This window comes from Eublepharis macularius, chromosome 2 (genome assembly GCF_028583425.1).
Source record: "Eublepharis macularius isolate TG4126 chromosome 2, MPM_Emac_v1.0, whole genome shotgun sequence".
In the NCBI taxonomy this organism is placed as follows: Eukaryota; Metazoa; Chordata; class Lepidosauria; order Squamata; family Eublepharidae; genus Eublepharis; species Eublepharis macularius.
Window position 1 is genome coordinate 145179793 of NC_072791.1, and position 21123 is coordinate 145200915.

Here is a 21123-nt window from a genome sequence, read left to right on the forward strand (position 1 = left end):
TGTGAAGCTCCGGATTCAAGAGCACATGTCGAAAATCAGGAATGTTGCTATTGAGGCACCACTCACTGAACATTTTATGGCACATCATAAAAATGAGCGTGAATTTTGTTACACTGTACTCCAAGTTTTAGACATGAGAGGGAGTAATGTAGATCGTAAAACTCTCCTTCGTTTGGAAGCCAAATGGATTTTTAATCTTAGGACTGTGGCACCCAGCGGTCTCAATCAGGAGATAGATTTTTCTCCATTTCTGGCATGATGGGATCTTTCACTGGCTTTGTTGATTTTTGGTTCCTGTCCAACTTCTTCATTAAGTTTTGTGCATTGGTGCTATGTGCCCTTTAATTTGCTGGGGCAGTCTCTATTAGGTATGCTGGGCGTTCTATTTAGGTTACACCCACGTACTAGGGCTTGCAGATGGATGGGAGAAACTACAGCTGTTTTGAAATTGAGAAGAAACGTTTATTTCCTGTCTGCCGGCCAGCAACTTTTATTTGTTATGAAGTACCACATGATGTAATGGTAAATATGTACACAAAATAATTTCATGATGTTGTTACATTCTTACTGTTTAATTGAGGCTCACTATGTAAAGTACTGTGTTTTGTGTGTTTTCAGGAATTTATGATTTTGGCTGCTGAAGAAGCTTAATTTTGTGCGAAACGGGATAAAGTATAGCCTGGCAAGCCCGTTGCCATTTTCCCGTCGGGAGTAGCTGAGAAACCCCAGTGCTCTCCCCTTGCTTTCTGTTTTCTTTATCTAATTCCTGTGGGAGTAGCTGAGAAAATTGAGTACTCTCCCTGTGTTGTTTTGTCCTCGCTTAATTGCTGTTGAGAGCAGCCGGGAAATCCAGGCACTCTCCCTTTGTTTTCTTTGCCCAAGGCTTTTTTTTGTGCCTCTAACAAATACAATTACAATTGTAGCTGTTCTATACGGTCTGTTGACTCGTTTTTCGGCGTCTCTCCTTTTTGCTGTTTTGGACCGTTCCCCTCGTTTTTCTCTTCCAACATATATAGGCTACAATAGTGTAGATTTGAGGGAAAATGTGACCTAGGGAAATTTTCTCTGTTTATCGTAGTTATGAACTTGCCTGCATCTTTTAACTGAGAATGTGCTTTATATTTTGGGGGACAAAAGGACTATTTCTCAGTTTTCCCTGTACCTCTCATATCTGAAGCAACCTGAAATATGAAGATTTTTTTCCCCAGTTCAGTGAATACGGTATATTCTATTGTTGAATCCACTCCATAACAATAGGTTCTAAATAACAGCCTAACTAATGGTTTTTAAAATTAATTTTTATTTATTAAAATATTTATATCCCTCATTCCTCTTGGCTCAGGGCAGCCCCAATGAATGGCAACATATCTTATACAGTGCACTAATATATAGTGCGCTGTATAATATATATAGTGCACTAATATAACATGGTGAACTGTTCTTTCAGCAACAGATCACATTTCTTTGTACAACATCGGTGTGGATTTTAGCCACTGTCTCAGAAAAAGCCTAAATCCCCAAAGTTGATCGCATTCAAGTTCACTTAAATAGTTAACTAACATGCCCCCATTGTCTTCACAATGTAACTTTTTCTGGATTGGTACCTAAACGGTTTGCTCAGAGATCTCTTAATATATATCTTTGATCATAACAGCAAGGGCTGTTCATAAACTACATGGCTGAAAACCCAGTTTTGCCTTCTGACTGTATGCTCAGCAGGGAGTTGCAGCCAATCCTGGCTCCCTGACAAGTGTACATATAATGAAAATATGAATTGATTGCACACAGATATTTTAGATATAGTTAAACATCCTAGGATAGTATTAGTGATAGATACTCAGTGGCTTGGAAGTCACAGGTGGCTCTTTAATAAGGTTGCTTGCTTCCCTACTCTTTGGTGTGGTTCTTCTGGGCACTGTTTTCCAATCTGGCACCAGCTCCGTGCCCCCATACAGTAAGCAAGGCCGTGACACTGAAGGCCTTGTGGCTGGCAGGTGTTTCTCATCTAGAAACTCCTGCAGCCACAGAAATTGAAGGAAGCTGCAAGCCTGTCTGAGCTGCAAGCCTCATGTCAGGGATGGAAGCAAGGGACCTGTCCTCTCCAACACCCCCCCAACCATTCCTGGAAACCTCTTTACTCTCATCAGCATCCAGGCAATAGCTGGAAGGAAAGCAAATTGCCATAACCAGCATGACAGCTTGATAGAGAGAAGTGTAGTGTATGGGCCCTCTTGGCTCACTGTAGGGAGTAGGGTGCAGCTCAGCCTAGGGTTGCCAGGTCCCTCAAGTCTCCCAGTGGGAGACTGGGATGCTGGCTCCTACCCTGTCGCTGCTCTTGATTTTGTGGCTGCGCTCCTGGCATGTGTGATGACATCACTTCTGGAAGTGATATCATCACGCAGGGTCAAAGGGCGCCACGCGTGACAATGTCACATGTGCAGGGAGGGGCAAAGAAAGCGGGCAGCTCCCTCAATCTCTTGCCGCTGCCTCCACCGCAACCCTTGTCAAGGCTGGTGCGGGCTACACAGGGAGCAGTGGTGGCTACGGCAAGAGAGCGAGCTGAGGTGGCCCCAGCTTGCTCTCTTGCCACAGCCACTGCTGCCTTGTGCAGCCAGTGCCAGCAGGGACAAGGGACGCAGCGACGGCAGCAGCAAGAGGGCAGGCCATGGCCACCGCAGCTCGCTCTCTTGCCGCTGCCACTGTGCCCCTTGTCCCTGCTGGCACCGGCTGCACAGGGGCGGCTGCGACCGTGGCGAGAGAGTGGGCCGTGGCGGCCACAGCAGCAGCAATGAGAGCAGCCTGCTCTTGCCACCACCACCTGCTCTCTCTCAGCTGCCACCGCTGCCTGCTCTTGCAGCGCGGGAGTGCGCCCTGCACCCAGGGGTGCGCCATGCCAACTGGGGAGGGGGAGCTCCAGGGAGTGTGCCCCCCTGCCAGGCAGGTAAGTGGGTGCGGGGGGAGGGGGGATCGCGAGATCCCCACCCCAGGCAGGGGGATGGCAACCCTAGCTCAGCCTCAATTAGGCTGAGTCACTCTCCTAGGTAGGGTTACCAGCTCTGGGTTGAGAAATTCCTGGAGATTTTGGAGGTGGGGCCAGGAGAGGGTGGGGTTTTGGAAAGGGAGGGGCCTCAGTGGGTATAACTTCATAGAGTCCACCCTCCAAAGCAGTCATTTTCTCCAGGGGGACTGATCTCTGTTGGCTAGAGATCAGTTGTAATCAGGGTTCCCGTGAACGTGTGCTCTGCGCTATGGCGCAGGAATTGTCACAACTCAGCACAGAGCTGAGAAGCCCCAGCACACGGAAGGTGCTGGGCGCTGGAGGAGGAGCCGCAGCAGGCACCTGCACAACCTTTCCCCAGCCCCTCACCAGGCTCGGGGGGGGGAGAGCCGTGGCAGGCACCCGCACAGCCGTTCCCCAGCCCCTCGCCAAGCTCGGGGGAAAGAGCCGCAGCAGGCGCCTGCACAGCCATTCCCCAGCCCATTGCCGGGCTCTGGAGGAGGCACTGCAGCAGGCGCCCGCACAGCCTTTCCCAGGCCCTTTGCCAGGCTCTGGAAGAAGAGCCATGGCGGGCACCCGCACAGCCTTTCCCCATCCCCTCACTGGGCTCTGGGGGAAGAGCCGTGGCAGGTGCCTGCGCGGCCTTTCCCAGGCCCCTCATTGGGCTCTGGAGGAGGCGCTGCGGCAGCCGCCCACACGGCCTTTCCCCAGCCCCTCGGAGGAAAGAGCTGCAGCAGGCATCCACACGGCCTTACCCAGGCCCGTTGCCGGGTGTGGAAGAGGAACCACGGTGAGCATCCCCAAGGCCTTTCGCCAGCCCGCCAAGCATCCTCTCTGGCCCAGTGCTGAAGGAAAAGGTGGCAGCGGCAGGCACCCATGCTATTTCTCACCAGCCCACCGAGCAGCCTCTCTGGCCCAGCGCGGGTGCTGGAGGAGGAGGAGGAGATGGCAGTGGTGTTTCACGCTCCTAGGGTTGCCAGCTCCAGGTAGGGAAATACTCTTTTTTTGTGTGGGTAAATTCATGACTAAAGAAATCTATTTTACATGCACACAAAAAATTGACTTCCTAGTCACAAAGACTTGCATAGCAAGGAAAATTCATGACAGAGCTAGGGTCTAAATCTGGAAAGTTTACACGGGCTGGTAAGACAGGCTGTCCTCTAGTTAAATTACTCCATGGAGAGCGGGGAGCTGTGGCCTCAGTTTTACCAGTATTTTTGTACATCAATGGCATTCTGCTTATATCTTCAGGGGAGAATAGATCATTGCAGTACCATGTAATAAAACAGAATGGCAAGCAAGGAGAAGGCAGGGCTTCAATACTGACTTTACGCTTTATGACTTGATTTCATTTCAAAGATTCCATGGCCATAACTCAGAAAGAGAAAAGGAAAGAGTTTTAAAGCCATGAAGCCTCCAGGGCGACTAAAGGCCAGTTCTAGGCTGTTCCAATGAGCAGCTCTCAGCTGGATGCTAAATAGGTGCTCCCCCTGCAACTTCAGCCAGCTTCCTTCTTCTTTCTGCAGACCTGGCCACAGAAGAGACAGGAAATGCCAATCGGCAGAGCAGAGATAGAGGGAGGAATGACTGCACATCACATTCTGTTTAGGATTTGCTTGTGGGCAAAGAGGAACCCTTACTGAAGCTCATCTGCCTGATGTTGCCCAAAATGCAAAGAAAACTGACAATACACTGATGCATGTGGAAAGAAATGGTGTCTGAGCCATTTGCAGGCGTGCTCACAACACCTTTTTATATAAAACATAGAAGGGAACAGCCAGAGAGTGACTCCATTGCGGGGCTGGATGATGTACAATTCTTCTTCTCCATAGATCCAGAGGAGTTAGCCATGTTAGTCTGCAGTTGCAAAATAGTAAAGAGTCCAGTAGCATCTTTAAGACTAACCAACTTTATTGAGGCATAAGCTTTTGAGAACCACATGCCTAAGTGGGTGTCATCAACATATTGATGGCACCCAATACCAATGCCTCAGACAACCTAAATCAAAAGTCTTTTAATCAAATGGATTCTGGTTTTCGAAAAGGCACGCTCACAACTTGCAAGTTGCTGCTCACAAATTGGATTTCTGGCTCACAACACTGCACCGCTTAGAGGGAACATTGGTTGTAATTCCGGGAGATCTCCAGCCACCACCTGGAGGATGGCAACCATGCTCCTAGACCTTCTCTCTGTTTTTTGGGGGAGGGGTTGCTTATTCCCTCTGCAGCTGCAGTTGTTGTTTTATCCTGTTAACCATGAAATACACCATGATATACAGTGGTGATGTGACTCTTTTGGTTGATGGTGATTGTGAATGTAGCTTGCCATGAGCTGTGGAGCACCGGTCCACTGTCTTAGGGGTACAATTAAAAGGTACATATGAAATGTCTTTTGATGAATATGCATTACATGACTATCCTGCTTTTCTTCCATAAAGGAACTCAAGATCATATGATCCTGATCAAGATTAAGATACAGATTCTCAAGCAGTCTACCATCCAAATGCTAACCAGACCCAAACTAGGTCAGCTTTAAGTAGAGCTGCTGACCACAGAGAGTGGTCACCACAGAGAATTAATTGAACTCACTGCAAGGAATCACTTGCCCAGTGCAATTTCTATGTTGATGAAAACAAAAGCCTTTCTCTCTCGTTCTGTATATGTGTGTATTTTAAATGCACATAGGGAAAGTTTTAAGGAAACCACCTCCAGTGCAAGAGCAAGTTCCTTTTTATAACATGAGCATTGGAATTTGGTTAGTAGATGCTGAGGTGCAATCTAATTTGATTAATGTGAGCCAAAAAAGTAGACAATAATATTTCTGTCCATTTGCTTGGGCATCCGTGAGTTGGCTTGGTAATCAATACGGTTATTGTGGAAGAGGTAGGTTATTTTTACACAGGAGCAGGAAAAGCAACCCCTGCTGTAGAAGTAGGGTTTCCATCCTCAGTGTGGGGCCTGGACTTCTCCCAGAATTGCAACTGATCTCCAGACTACAGAGGCAAATTCTCTTGGAGGAAATGGTAGGTTTGGAAGGTGGACTGTATGGCATCACATTCCCACTAACCTACCACCTCCCCAAACTCCTCCCCCCCCTCAAGTGCCACCTACAACTCTTCAGGAATTTCCCATGCCACAGCTGGCCACCCTATGTGGAAGCAGTAGCAATTCTACTTCCTTCCCTTTGTATCAGTGTAGAGTTACTGACATGATGAGAATCTTGCCAGACCTCCCATGGCCCAGCAATCCCTCTCTCCTCTTCATAGCCAATTTGCGGCTCACAGCTAAGGAGCAACTTAACCATGAACTAAAAAAGTTCATTAAAGGGCTGGCCTTATGAACATTTAAACCTTTACTCTTTTTTTTGTATGTATTTTATTAGTTTTCCATATAGATAGCGTTACAAAATAGGAAAAAACAGTAAGAAAAAGAGAAAGAAAAAAGGATACAAAACAAATTCATTAAGCTTGCTTACATTAACATTCTAGTTCTCCATATCTCATACTTTATCCTACCAGATATTTGACTGTGGTTACTGATATTTCATTACAATATTGCCTTACTACATTTTAGTCTCTATATTTATCTTTAATCCAGTTGTAGAAGGGAGTCCATAAAACAGAGAAGTCTTCTTCCATTTGTCCTTTCATTAATGTGGTTAATTTGTCCATTTTCACAGTATCCATTATCTTCGCTATTAATTCTTCTTGCGGAGGTATTATTTGACGTTTCCAGTAAGATGCTAATAAAATTCTGGCCACTGTTACAACATAAATTGTGAAGTACCTCTGTTCTTTGTTCATATCTGGCATACAGTTTAACAAAAATGTCTCTGGTTTGAAGGGAATTGAAGTTTGTAGAATAGTTTGCAACAATGTGTGCACCATTATCCAAAATCTATGCACCTCTTTACGGGACCACCACATATGAAAAAAATGTCCCTGTATGTTTCCCACATTTCCAACACTTATTTGACATGTTTTTATACATACTATCCAGTGTTAGATACCATCTGTAAAACATCTTATATAAATTCTCTTTAAATGTGACAGACTTCGTTATTTTAACATTCACTTTCCATATCTTATTCCATTGTACTGAATCAATATTATATCCTAAATTCTGTGCCCATAAAATTTTCCATTTTCCATTCTCTCATTCACTTTCATTTGCATTAAGTACATTTTCTTAATCAATTTTTCATCTGAGTCACCTGGGGATGGGTGGTATATAAATTGAAATATATAAAAAATAAAATATAAATAACAGTTTTTCAAATTCCTTTTGTTCTAAGTAAAAACCTCCTATTTTTTTTAATAAAATTTTTTATTGGAATTAGAAATATTTGGTCATTTATAACAATCAAAATACTCTAATATTCCAGTTCTAACCCCCCCCCCCGTTTGTTGACTTCCAACAGTTTTCCAACCCTTTGTCTATTCTTCCCCTACTCATTTCAACTTATTTTGTCAATTAAACATATACTTTCACACTCTTCTAAGCTAATCTATTATAACACAGTGCTAAGTCAGTTTCCCTTCACTTATCAACTAATATATTCCTGGCATATTATTCAATAGTAATAATACTGGTAATATTCTCAATATCCTGTACTCTAACTTATTCATTCTAATGTCATCAATATGGGACAAACAATTTATCCCTCCCTATACATAACTTGAGTACTCATAAGTGATGAATACATTTATAAGTCAACCAATTTAACTTATACTCTATATGTTACTCTTTACTTCCTCTTATATCTCTTATCTTTATAACATAAAGTCAATCAATTTGACTCATATTCTACACATTTCTAAATATAACTATAAACACAATATACATTCAACATAAGTCAATCAATTTGACCCATGTTCTGCACATTTCTAAATATCGCTATAACCAAAAATACCTTCAGCATAAGTCAATCAATTTAACCTATATTCTATATGCTACTTCTCATTCCCTCCCTTCTTGTATTCATGAATTTTAATTCTATTAATTCTCAATTACACCCCTATCTGCCAGCAACATAATTAATTAATTAATTTCTATTCTTATATATCACATAATAACTATTACTCAATACTGTATAGAATAATCAAATAGAATAATTGCTTAGTAATTCTTCTTTAACTCTCCTCCCCCCGGTATAGTCACTTCTCCTTTTGTTTTTCTTCAATAATTTTCAAACTGCCACAGTTCTCCTCCCACCTCCCATTTTTTCACCAAATATTGTTTCAGCTTCTCCCAATCTGTGTTAAACTGTCCTGGATCAAGGTCTCTTAGTTTTCTTGTCAGTTTATCCATCTCCGCCATGTACAGCAATTTGTAAATCCAGTCCTCGATAGTTGGCACTTCTTGTACTTTCCACTTTTGCGCATACAAAAGTCTAGCCGCTGCTGTCATATAAAAAAGCAATGTCCTATGTTGTGCTGGAATATCTTCCATTCCCAAGTTCAGTAGCAGGAGTTCTGGGTTCTTATTAACTTGAAACTGTAAAATCTCACTTATTACTCTTATTATTTCCCCCCAGTACTGCCTGACTACCTCACAAGTCCACCACATCTGATACAAAGATCCTTCATGCTTTTTACATTTCCAGCATTTATTAGACGTGTTCACATTCCCTAGCGCAATTTTCTTTGGTGTCAGGTACCAACGATAGATCATTTTATAGACATTCTCTTTAATGTTAGTGCATGTCGTAATCTTCAAAGTATTTTTCCACAAGTATTCCCACGCCTCCATTGTTATTTCTTTATTAAAATTTATAGCCCACTTCACCATTTGCACCTTAACTACCTCTCCTTCAGTATACCATTTTAACAACACTTTATAGACCTTTGAAATTTCCTTTTTGTCTTCTTGTAAAATTACTTCCTCCAAGTCCGAGTTCTCCATTCTTATCCCTCCCTTGGCACAATCCGATTTATAAAGGTCTCTGAGCTGTCTATATTGAAACCAGTCATAGTTTGGAGACAACTCTTCTTGCGTCTTTATTCTTAATTTAGAAAATTCTATTTGTGTTGTCTCCTTATACGTTAAACACTGTTGTTCATTATCAACAATTCTCGGATCTACCACTTCATAAGGAACCACCCAGGAGGGAATTCCTTCTTGTAGGTAATCTCTGTACTTTTTCCATATTGTGAAGAGGCTTCTCCGAATGTAATGGTGTAAAAACATAGAGTCCGCTTTTACTTTATCATACCATAAATATGCATGCCATCCAAATATTTTTTTATATCCCTCTAAGGCCAGCAATTTGCGATTTTTAAGCATCATCCAGTCCTTCAGCCAAACCAAGCAGATTGCCTCATAGTAAAGTCTTAGGTTGGGCAGTTGCATTCCGCCTCTCTCTTTCGCATCCTGTAACACTTTCATTTTCACTCGAGGCTTTTTGCCTGCCCAAACAAAGTCAGATATCTTTCTCTGCCATTTCTCAAACTGCTTGGAGTCCCAAATAACTGGTATTGTCTGTAACAAAAACATCACTCTTGGCAGCACATTCATCTTGACTGCTGCAATTCTTCCCAACCATGACAAATTCAATCTATTCCATTTAATCAAGTCTCGCTCTATTTGAGTCCACAATTTCTCATAGTTATTCTTGAATAGATCTATATTCTTTGCAGTCAGTTCAATTCACAAGTATTTCACCTTATTTGTTACTTCACAGTCTGTTATTTCCATAAGTTGCTGTTGTTTTTGTTTAATCATATTTTTACACAGTATCTTTGACTTCTTTTTATTTACAAAAAAACCTGCCAAATCTCCAAATTCTGTGATTTTTTCTATTACCCTTGGCATGTTTTCAATTGGATCTTCCACAATTAACATTATATCGTCTGCAAATGCTCTGACCTTATAGGAAAAGTCTTTTATCTTTATTCCACGGATTGCATTATCTTCTCGGATCTGTATCATCAAAATTTCCAAAACCATTATAAACAACAGTGGAGGCAACGGGCAACCTTGTCTTGTACCTTTGCCTATAGTCAATTTCTTAGTCACCTCGTCATTCACCACAATTGCTGCACTCTGGTCTCTGTAGATTTCTTTTACTGCTCTGATAAATCTTTCTCCCAACTGTAGCTGTTCCATAGTGGCGAACATAAAATCCCAGTTCAAATTGTCAAAAGCTTTTTCAGCGTCCACAAAGAACCCAACCTCCTTATCACAACGCCTATCATAATATTCAATAGCATTTATAACTGTCCTTAAATTGTCTCTAATTTGTCTATTTGGTAAAAAACCAGCTTGTTCTTCCCCAATAACTTCGGATAGCCATCCCTTTACTCTTTCCGCTAAGATCTTCGCAAAGATCTTATAGTCATTGTTAAGTAAGGAAATAGGTCTGTAATTTTTGACGTTAGTCAAGTCCTGTCCTTCTTTAGGGATCAATGATATGTTAGCTTCACTCCAAGTATCTGGAATTCTTTGGTCTCTCATAACACCATTGATCACTTCTTTTAGGAATGACACCAGTTCATTAACCATTACCTTATAAAATTTAGCTGTGAGTCCATCAGGCCCTGGCGCCTTACCCAGATTTGTTGACTGTATTGCCTTCCTTATCTCTTCCTCTGTCACTTCACTATTCAATTTATTTCTCCAATCTTCCGAGATCACTGGGAGCCTCATTTTCCCCAGATATGTCGCTATTGAATCTTTATTCACCTCTTTTTTATTATACAATTTAGCGTAAAATTTGTAGAAGGCTCTACTAATAGCAGTCTGTTCCAGATATACTTTATTATCCTCACATATTTTATTTATTGTCTTCTTCTCCTTTCTCTTCTTCAATTGCTATGCCAAATATTTCCCAGGTTTATTTGCTCCTTCAAACGACTTTTGATTCATTCTCTTCAGATTCCATTCCAGTTCTTTATTATTCATTGCTGTCAACTGTTCTTGTAAAATTTTAATGTCTTGGTAAACTTTCTTCTTCCCTGGTCTTTTCTTTAGTAGTATTTCTTTGGCTTTTATTTTCTCTGTAACCTCCTGTCTCTTCTCCTCTTGTTTTTTCCTGGCTCTTCCGTTTAAGTCCATTAGTATGCCTCTAATTACTGCCTTATAGGTATCCCATACCTTGTTGGTTGGTACTTCTCGATTCATGTTGTATTGTATGAAGAACTTAGTTTCCCTTCTCAACGTCTCCAAGTTTTCTCCCTCTTGCAACAAGTCCTCATTTATTCTCCATCCTTTCCTCTTAGTTCTTTTCCCAAACTTCTACATAATTGGATTGTGATCTGAGCCTACCATAGGCATTATTTCCACCTCTTTAGTCCATAACACTAAGTCCTTTGAGGCCCAGATCATGTCAATTCGTGATAAAGTAGAGTGTCTTGCGGAGAAAAATGTGAATTGTCTGCTCTTGGGATTCTGTATTCTCCATACATCTTCCAAAGTTTCCTGCTGCATTAATGCAAAAAAAGGTTTTGGTAGTAGTCCTCTTTTCTTTTGTGCAGTTGCTGATTTCTTATCCTGCTCCAAATTTGTAACTCCATTGAAGTCTCCTGCAAGAATTATCTGGTCATAAGAAAGTTCATCTAATTGCTTCCTCAAATCCTCAAAGAAGCTTTCTTTTGCTCCATTAGGTGCATAGATTCCAATCACCAGCACTTTCTTTGAATTCCATGTACATTCCACCGCTAAAAATCTGGCTTCTGGGTCCTTAAACACTAACTTTGGCTGCAGCTCCTCTCTAATATACAGGACCACTCCCCTTTTTTTCTTTTTTGTGGCTGCTGCAAAATGAGTGCCCAATTTGCTCAGTTTTAGATATTTTACATCCTGTTTTCTAATATGAGTCTCTTGTAAACAAACAATATCACATTTCTGTTTTAATGGCCAGTGAAAAGTACTTTTTCTCTTATTGGGTGAATTAAGTCCATTTACATTCCAAGATATAACCTTACATTCCATATTCATAGCCTTGTTTCTGGTAAGTCCTTTTCATTGCCCCTCATAAACTTTTCCATTTCAAATTCAGATCTGATGCGCTTTTTCACTCCTCCAAACTCAAATGCCAGTCCTTCCGGTAATTCCCATCTATACCTTATTTTCATGTCCTTCAAAATTTGGACTAAGGCTTTATATTTTTTCCGATCAAGCAACACCGATCTGGGTAACTCCTTCATAATAATCACCGTCTTGCCATCAACCTCCAATGGGTCTTGGAATTGCTTGCTCACAATCATTTCTTTCATATTTCTGGTTGTAAATTGCACAATCACGTCTCTTGGTAACTTCCTCTGGGTCGCAAGTCTTGAGTTTATACGATACACCACATCTAGGATAGCCACGATTTCTTCTTCTTCCTTCCCCGGGTATCCAGCTAACACTTCAGCAACTTGCTCTTGAGCTGTCTTTCCCTCCATCTCTGGCAAACCGCGAAACCTTAGCTGCTTTTCCATATACTTGCTCTCCGCAATAGCCATTCTGCCCCTCATCGTCTTCATATCTGTCCGTTGCGTGTCTGAGAGATTCTCCATCGCCTTCTCCACCACGTTAACTTTTTGCTGTGTTACTTCCATTCCCTTTTTCATTTCTGCCAATTCACTTTTAACTGTCTCTTTAACTTCTTTGATCTCTTTCACCAGCTCCTGCTGGACCTTTAACATTTCCGAAAATCTTTTGTCTAAATTTTCCATAGCCGTCTGCCACTCTTTTTTCGACATCGTGGGGCTTGACTTGCCTCGCTCCCACGAATCTGCTCGTTTCCTTAACTCCGTGGCGCTTGGCTAAGTGTCCCTTTAATTTAATTTAATTCAAATGTCCCGGTTTCAAAAGGAAAAAAAAAAGCACTTACAAAATCCAAAATGCCGGGCGTCTTTTCTCTATGGTTTTTCTATATTTTTGTAATCCAATATGGCATACTTCCTCTTCTGCTGAAGCCCGTGCCCTTCCCTCTTCAAAGATGGCGATTGCCCTCTTCCTGTCTGCCTTAGGGCCATCTCTCTCCAGCAGCTCTATCACAATTACGTACTTCCTGTTTCCCGTCTCCTCACAGCAGCTCTCGCGATGGTAGAAGCTTTCTCCCAGTCTGTTATCTCCTCACAACCACAGGTATGAACAACAATCCTCCGATTTCTCTAATTACTTCTTTTAGCTTAGTCCTTTTACTAATCTGTTTCTTGCCGAGTCTTCCTCTACTTTTAATCAAACTGTTGCAGTTTAAAAGTCCCCTTTAATGCTTCTTTGCTTTAAGTAATTCGTCCCATTTCAAGAGATAGTGATCTTTACCTTTTCAAACGTCTTTCTGGGTTGTAATCACTGCTTCAAACTCAGGTTTCTCTTTCACCTTCTTTCCTCCTGTTGATGCTTGGGCATGTAGATCTTATGCCAGCCGTCACTGGCCCCAGAACTGCCGCAGAGATATAAGCTGACCTGTCTTAGGGTGGGACCTCAAGGGACGGGGGAGAGTCTGTTGCGCAGAACCCCCCCTCGCCCGAGATCAATGCGCCCTGAGGTACTTGAGCGTTCAAAGCCTGTTCTCCGCCTGAGAACAGGGGACCGCGGGCTTGTTTACCCCCGCCGGTCACTGAAAACGGCAGCCCGGTCAGCTCTGCTCCCAGAGCTGTGTTAGACCTCCATGGATCCCAAACAGGAAGTCCTATTTTTTAATTATTATTGTATCTAGATTCTGTCTGTGCCCTTGACCACCAGTCTAAGTTAATACCTTTTCTCTGTAATTCCTCTTTTGTTTTTAACACTCCCTTATCATCCAAAAGTTCTTTATATCTAGTAATCTTATCTGGGGAAAATACACTTGGCTGTGTAAATGCTTCTAATGGGGAAACCCATTGTGGGATTTTAGAATATATTTGCAGTACAGTTCCTTCCCATGTTGTTATACGAGATTTTATTATCAAGTGATTTTTAAAGTATTTATGTCCAGTTGTTTTTTCATACCATATAAATGCATGCCATCCTAACTGTAGGTCATGACCATCAAGAGCTAAAAGTCTTACATTTTCCAGCAGGATCCACTCCCTCATCCAAACTAGGCAGCATGCTTTGTGATAAATTTTCCATTCGAGTAAGGCAAGACCCGCATTCTCTTTCGAACCTTGAAGTGTTTTCAATTTAATTCTTGGTTTCTTTCCTTGCTAAATAAATTTAGATGTAATTGTATTTAATTCCTCAAAAAATCTTCTCAACCAACATTAATGGATTAAATTCACCAGAAAAAAGAAAGAAAACTCTTAAACAATTGAAATTTTTGAATGTAGATGTTACCTGCCTGCAAGAAACCCATATAAGAAAGAAAGACCAGCACTATTTACAATGAAAAAAACTTGGTGATACTTTTTCTACTTCAGATTTGATCAAGAAAAGAGGCATAGTAACTTATATTAAAAAAGAATTGAAACCAACTTTGATATATTTGGCTGAGGATGGCAGACTACTACTGGTTGAGCTCTTTATTGGAGAGAAGACTTTACTGGAAATGATATATGTGCCAAATGACCATCAGAAATATTTTTATCATAATCTGAATGAAATCTTGGCAAGGTTTGATTATATGGATATATGCTTAATTGGGGACTATAATGCGGTATTTGACCAAGATTTGGATAGGAAAACAACAAAGAAATCCAAGAATTCTAAAGGGCTCCTCCCAAGATCCTTTCTTAGATTGAATATAAATTGAAGAATATAAATTGATTGATGTGTAGAGAGCAAGGAATCCAACAGGAAGAGATTATACATTTTATTCAGACTGTCATAAGTCTTGGTCCAGAATAGATATGTGCTAGAGTTCCACAGGCTTAGTACAAGAAGTTAGAGATGTTGATATTCTTCCCAGAACATATGTGGACCATAATCCCTTACTATTGAAAATAGCAGAAACAACACAGAAATTTAGATGGAAGCTGAATACACAATTACTGAAGAATAAATTTTTTTTACAGAATGTTAAAGAGAAAACGAAACATTATTTCCAGCAAAATATAAATCCGGAAACACATGAATATCGTCTGGGATGCAAGTAAAGCATACTTCAGAGGATTGGCCATAAGATATGCAGCAACACAAAGAAGGGAGAAGCAACAATGATATAAGGAGATAATTGGAAACCTGGAAAAAAAGGAAAAAGACTTTAAAAGGGAGCCTTCAAATGTAAAGTAATATTAAGGCTTTACAGAATCAAGTTAATTTACTACTGATGGAAGAAATTGCGCAAAATATTAGGTTTGCTAAACAAAACTATTTTGAACATGCAAATAAATCAGGGAGATGGTTAGCTTATAAGCTTAGAAAGTAAAAAGAAAAGAGACATATTCATTGCTTGTATGATGATACAAAGAGAAAAAAGACGCAAAAAGAGGAAATGAAAAAGGTGGTGGAGATTTTTTACAAACAACTATATAGAAAAGAGGAGATTTCAGTAGAAATTCAAAAGCGGTATCTACAAAATCAAGAGCTACCTAAATTATCAGAGGAGAAAAGAAAATGGCGGACTGATCCGTTTACAGTGATGGAAATAGTGGAAGCAATACAAAAACAAAACAATGGGAAAAGCCCTGGTCCAGATGGACTCTCAGCAGAATACTATAAAACATTAGAAGATGTTATTATCTTACCATACAAAAATATGATCACCACAGCACTAGAGGAAACATCTCTGCCTGAATCATGGATGGAGGCAATGATTTCTTTAATACACAAAGAAGGAACAGATGTGAAGGAGATCAAGAATTCATCTCCCTGCTTAACTGTGATTATAAAATACTTGCTACAATATTAGCTACAAGATTTTTAAAAGTATTACCTGATATAATACATCCCAACCAGACAGGTTTCCTCCCCAAAAGACAATTGAGAAATAATATCAGAATTGCCTTAAATTTACTGGAGTATTACGAAGCCTATCCGGAAAAACAGATGGTGATGGTATTCCTAGACGCTGAAAAAGCCTTTGATAATGTTAATTGGCAATTCTTTATTGAACAGATGAAAGAAATGGAATTTGGAATGGAATGGAATAAAAGCTATTGAAGCTATATATAAGAAACAGAAAGGAAGAATAATTATTAATGGAGATCTGACAGAGCCGATATCGATAGAAAAAGGGACAAGACAAGGCTGTCCCCTCTCCACTAATATTTATTTTGATGCAGGAAATATTGGCAAGAACTATAAGAAAAGACCCTATTAAAAAAGGAACATCTGTTAGGGGACATAAATACAAACTACAAGCATTTGCAGATGACCTGCTATTCATACTAGAGGAACCACTGGAATCAATAGAACAATTAATGAAACATCCAATATGGTTGGATGGCAGGAATGAAGATTAATTATCAAAAAACAAAAGTGATAACTAAAAATATGACTACACCGCAAAAGATGGAACTAATTAGACTGACAGGTTTCCAACTAAAAAAGAAAGTAAAATATCTCGGGATACATTTAACTTCTAAATGTAGCTCGCTAATGAAAGACAAGTATATGAAACTCCTATAAGAAATTAAGGGAGATTTGGAGAGATGGAAAGGACTACAACTTTCGCTGATGGGAAGGATTGCAACCATTAAAATGCATATATTGCCATGTATAATATTTCTTTATCAAACCATCCCTATTGGTATTAACAAATCATTTTTTGAGGAATTAAACCTTTACTCTTAGGTTCCTCCCCCAAGCATAGGGTTCTACCTATTAATTATTAACAAATAATTATGAACCCCTTTTCCCTGCAAGTGGACCCAAGATAATTTATAAAATACATTATGCATGTTATAAACATAACAACCGTAAAGGCATTTCTCCATCACAATGAACAATAGTTTTGATCCAAATCACATCACAGTTAACATTACCCTAAAACAAACCAACAGCCAAAGAACTGGTTAGAGACTAAACATAACATAATGATTTTGTTCCAGCCACATTTTACACCAATTAAAATTTCCAAAGTATTCCCTTGCAGAGCACATTAAGAATTTAAGAAGAGTAGTCTTTAGTAGTCCATCTAGTCCAGAATCCTATCTCACACAATGGTCAACCAGTTACCTTGCAGGGTCAAGAAAAGGGCATAGAGGATGAGGACATCTCCTGATGTTGCCTTCTGGCATTGGTATTCAAAGGTTTACTGTTTCTGAATGTGGAAGTTCCCTTTAGTCACCATGGCTGCTAGCCACTGATAGACCTGTCCTCCATGGATCTATCTAATCTTCTTTTAAAGCCATCTCTGCTTGTGGACATCACTACATAATCTGACAGTGAATTCCACATTTTAATCACTCGATGAGTAAAGCAGTATTTTCTTTTGCCCATTATGAATCTACTCCCCATCAACTTCATTGGATGCCCTTGAGTTCTAGTATTTTTGGAGGGAGAGAGAAATTTCTTTCTGTCCACTCTCTTTACCCAATAAATAATTTTATAAACTTCTATCATATCCCTTCTTAGTCATCTCTTTTCTATACTGAAAAGTCCCAGAGTTTTCAGCCTTTCCTCATAGGAAAGGTGCTCCAAATTTTTAATCATCTTGGATGCCTTCGTTGTTGTGGATTTTGTTGGATGCCTTCTTCTGTACTTTTTCAGCTCTGCCATATCCATTTTGAGATATGGTGACCAGATTGGCACATAGACTTCCAAATGAGACTACTTCATAGATTTATGCAGGGGCAGTATAATATCACTGATTTATTTTCAATCCCTATTCCAGTTTCAATTTCCTATTAATCCCCAGCATAGAATTTCCTTTTTCACTGCTGCAGTACACTGAGTTGATTTTTTCATCGAGCTATCCACTATGAATCCAAAGTCTCTCTTCCTTTTAGATTCAGCAAGTTCAGACCCCATTAGCATGTACTTAAATTTGTGCACCATCTTACACTTACCTACACTGATCTTCATTTGCCACATTGTTGCCTACTCACCCAATTTGTGGAGATCATCCTGGAACTTTTCACTGTTGGCCTTCATTTTCACCATCTTGAATAACTTTGTGTCATCTTGTAGACTTGGCCACTAATCTGTTCACCCCCAGTTCTAGATCATTTATTAATAAATAAAGTATCACCGGCCCCAATACTGATCCTTGTGTGATCCCACAGCTTATTTTCCTCCATTGCAAGAACTGTACCTTTATTCCTACTTCTTGCTTCCTGTCATTTAACCATTTTTAATCCATAATATAACCTGTCTTCTTCTCCCATGACTGCTAAGCTTACTCAAGAGTCTTTGATGAGGTACCTTGTCAAAAGCCTTTTGAAAGTCCAAATATAAAATACTTACTGGATCACCATTATCTACATATAAGTTCACTTTCTCAAAGAACTCCAAAAGTTTGGTGAGAAAGTTTCCCTTTGTAGAAGCCATGCTGCGAAGTGGCGGGGAAAGGGGCATTTCAACCCCCAGATCAGCTGCTTGTCAGGGATCTCCCCACCAAGCAGCTGATCGAAGCCGGCGGAGGTGAAATGTCCCTTTCCGTGCTGCTTTGCAGCAGCACGGAAAGGGGCATTTAAACCCCACGAACCACGAACCAGTTTGTGAACTGGGCCAAGTTCGTGAAAGTTCATGGTTCATGAAACGGGATGAACCACAAACCACACGGTTCGTTTTTTCCCCAGTTCTCTATTTATGATGTCTAGAAATGTCAGTTCTACAGCAGTCTACCTAATTAATGTAAATGTAGTTGAAGTCACCGAATGGCACATTATCTGCTTTAATCACCTCCCTTCTTCATCTCAAGATCAGCCTCAAGGGTTTAATCAGGTGGGCAACACACACACCCACTTTTAAATATCCCTTAGGGGACCAGATCAGCTGAATCCAGAAAAGGTGACATGATGCATCTTCTTGGCAGTGGCTCCAGTTTCCTTTCCTAACAGTGAGGCTGAGTCCAAAGGCACTCTCAACTCTTCACTTATTTTACAATAATCTCATTCACAGATGGTAGAGCAATTCTTTCTAAAATAACAGCCTTTTATCTTTCAAGAGATGGAAATTCAGGTTGTGAGAGTGAGCCTTGGACTGAGTTGCTGAGGAGTTGTTTTCTTCAAACTGTATTAAGCATGCTTCAAACATGGCTGGTTCCAAAAGGCAGCTACTTCCTTTGTCATCCACCATCAGAGACAGTAGCAGCATCAGGATGTGGAAGCTGGACCACTTGAGAGAACAAATAAGCCGCAGGTACTGGAGTTGGCCACTATGCATTGGACTATATATTAGGCCTTGAGAAATGAGCAGGTAAGAAGGCTGTCCCTTTGGAACAGTAATATCTAGGTCCTGGATGAGACCTCTTTTGCCATTGCTGGTAGAAAGCTATTTCCTCCAGGACTTATCTGCAGGTGACCCTCCAAATGGTGACACATCAGAGTTACTACAAGAGTGAGGGTGGGATATTCAGAGGTACTACCTACTATTTTTAGTGAGTGTGGAGAAAGTTTTGTGGAGGATTGTTGCTCCTTTATTGAATTAGGGTTTTTAAATAGTCATGTATTATTTGCACTTTTACTTTCCATTGCTCTGAAATTATCTAAATTTAGCTGTACAGATGTCTGTTTTAATTAGAGCAATATCAGAGAAACTTTGACACCCTTATGATGCTGCTGGTTGGGCAACTTTATGGACTCTTGTGGTTAGTGATGAGGTGATTCAGATGCATCTCTGTTGAAAATGAGGAGCAGTGTGATCTCAATTATCTTGGGCAGGGAGACCTGCGGCAGTGAGAACAGAACACACTAGGTAAGGAGAAGAATACAAGACAATTAATGGCTTATTTTCTGCCTTATTTCCCCAACCAAAGAAACTCTGGATGTTATGTTATCCTACCAGCAGGTCAAAAATTCTGCTGTTGACTGTTGGGTCAGTGACTAGAAAAACAGCTGTAATCCAGAATTTGATCCTGGATGAGCAGACCAACTTGGTGTAACGAAGAAGGAGGGACTGAGCTGGCACAATTTTGCTTGTTAGGATTCTCAGTGAAACTGCAGTCTAGACTCAGTAGCTAAAGGGGCTGAGTCACCTTAATCTATAATAATTCCACCCCCTTATCAGGTGCCCTGTTTAACAGTTCTTGCTTTGACAGGTTTATATCAGGTACTGTGATTGCAAAACAAACTAGTGATTTTGTGGGTGTACTGTCCACCACTATCTACCTTCCTGGATGGTCTGGACTGATCTCAGCTTTGATACTGGAAAGTCCCGTGTTAACAGTACCATGATATTTCAACATTCACTCTGAAACTGTTGTGCCTCAGGTCTGCATCACTACCATGACAGCTATAGGGCTGTCTTAGATAATATCTGATCTTTCACACACAACTAGTCATGCATTCTATTTGGTATTCTGTGCAGGGACAGGCTGATTTTAACTGGGAATTGTCACGGAAAGATCATTACCAAGAATGTATATTTTATTTGGACATTCTGAGATACAAATGACTTGTAATCCTGTAATATAAAATCTAATGCAAGATAGGCAAATATAATAGGAAGTTACAGCTCCTATTGTATATTTTGCTGTAGATTTTATGTTGATCCTACTTTGCCTATCTATCAACAGCTAGTAGTAGCCCACTCTGAGTGAACAGGTTGATTACACTTTGAATCGGAACTTGTTTTATACTGGTTGTGAGGCACCAGCACAAAATGCCACGCCGCAGGGGTGGGGCAGAGGCAGCGGGGCGAGAGCTTCAAAAGGAAGACATGCAGGAGAGAAGGGATGGGCATTGGAGTAAGGAGAGGTGGAAGGTAGAGAGAGAGAGTCTGGAAGGATTAAGGGGGTTGTGCTGCAGAGTCAAGGCAGCAGTGAGCAGCCAGGCTCAGAGAAGAGACAGCAGAGACAGAAGTCCAGTCTCAGAGAGACAGGGACGAGGGAGCGGAGAGGCTCGGAGCTCAGCCCTCTCAGGCAACCCAGAACATCTTGTCAGGCATGCCATTACAGCCTACCAACCTGATAGGCAGGCGAGTAACACTAAAGGAACACAGTTGAAGGGAACACTGGAAACACATGAGGTCAGAAAGTCCAGTCAGGCCTGGGATGAGCTGTAAGACTGCAGCCCTCTGTTAAAGGGGCAGAGTCTACTCTAAGGCCACTGGACCAAACCTCACAAACATGAGGGCTTGTCCAAGATCCAAGCAGCCGGCAGGCGCTACCCG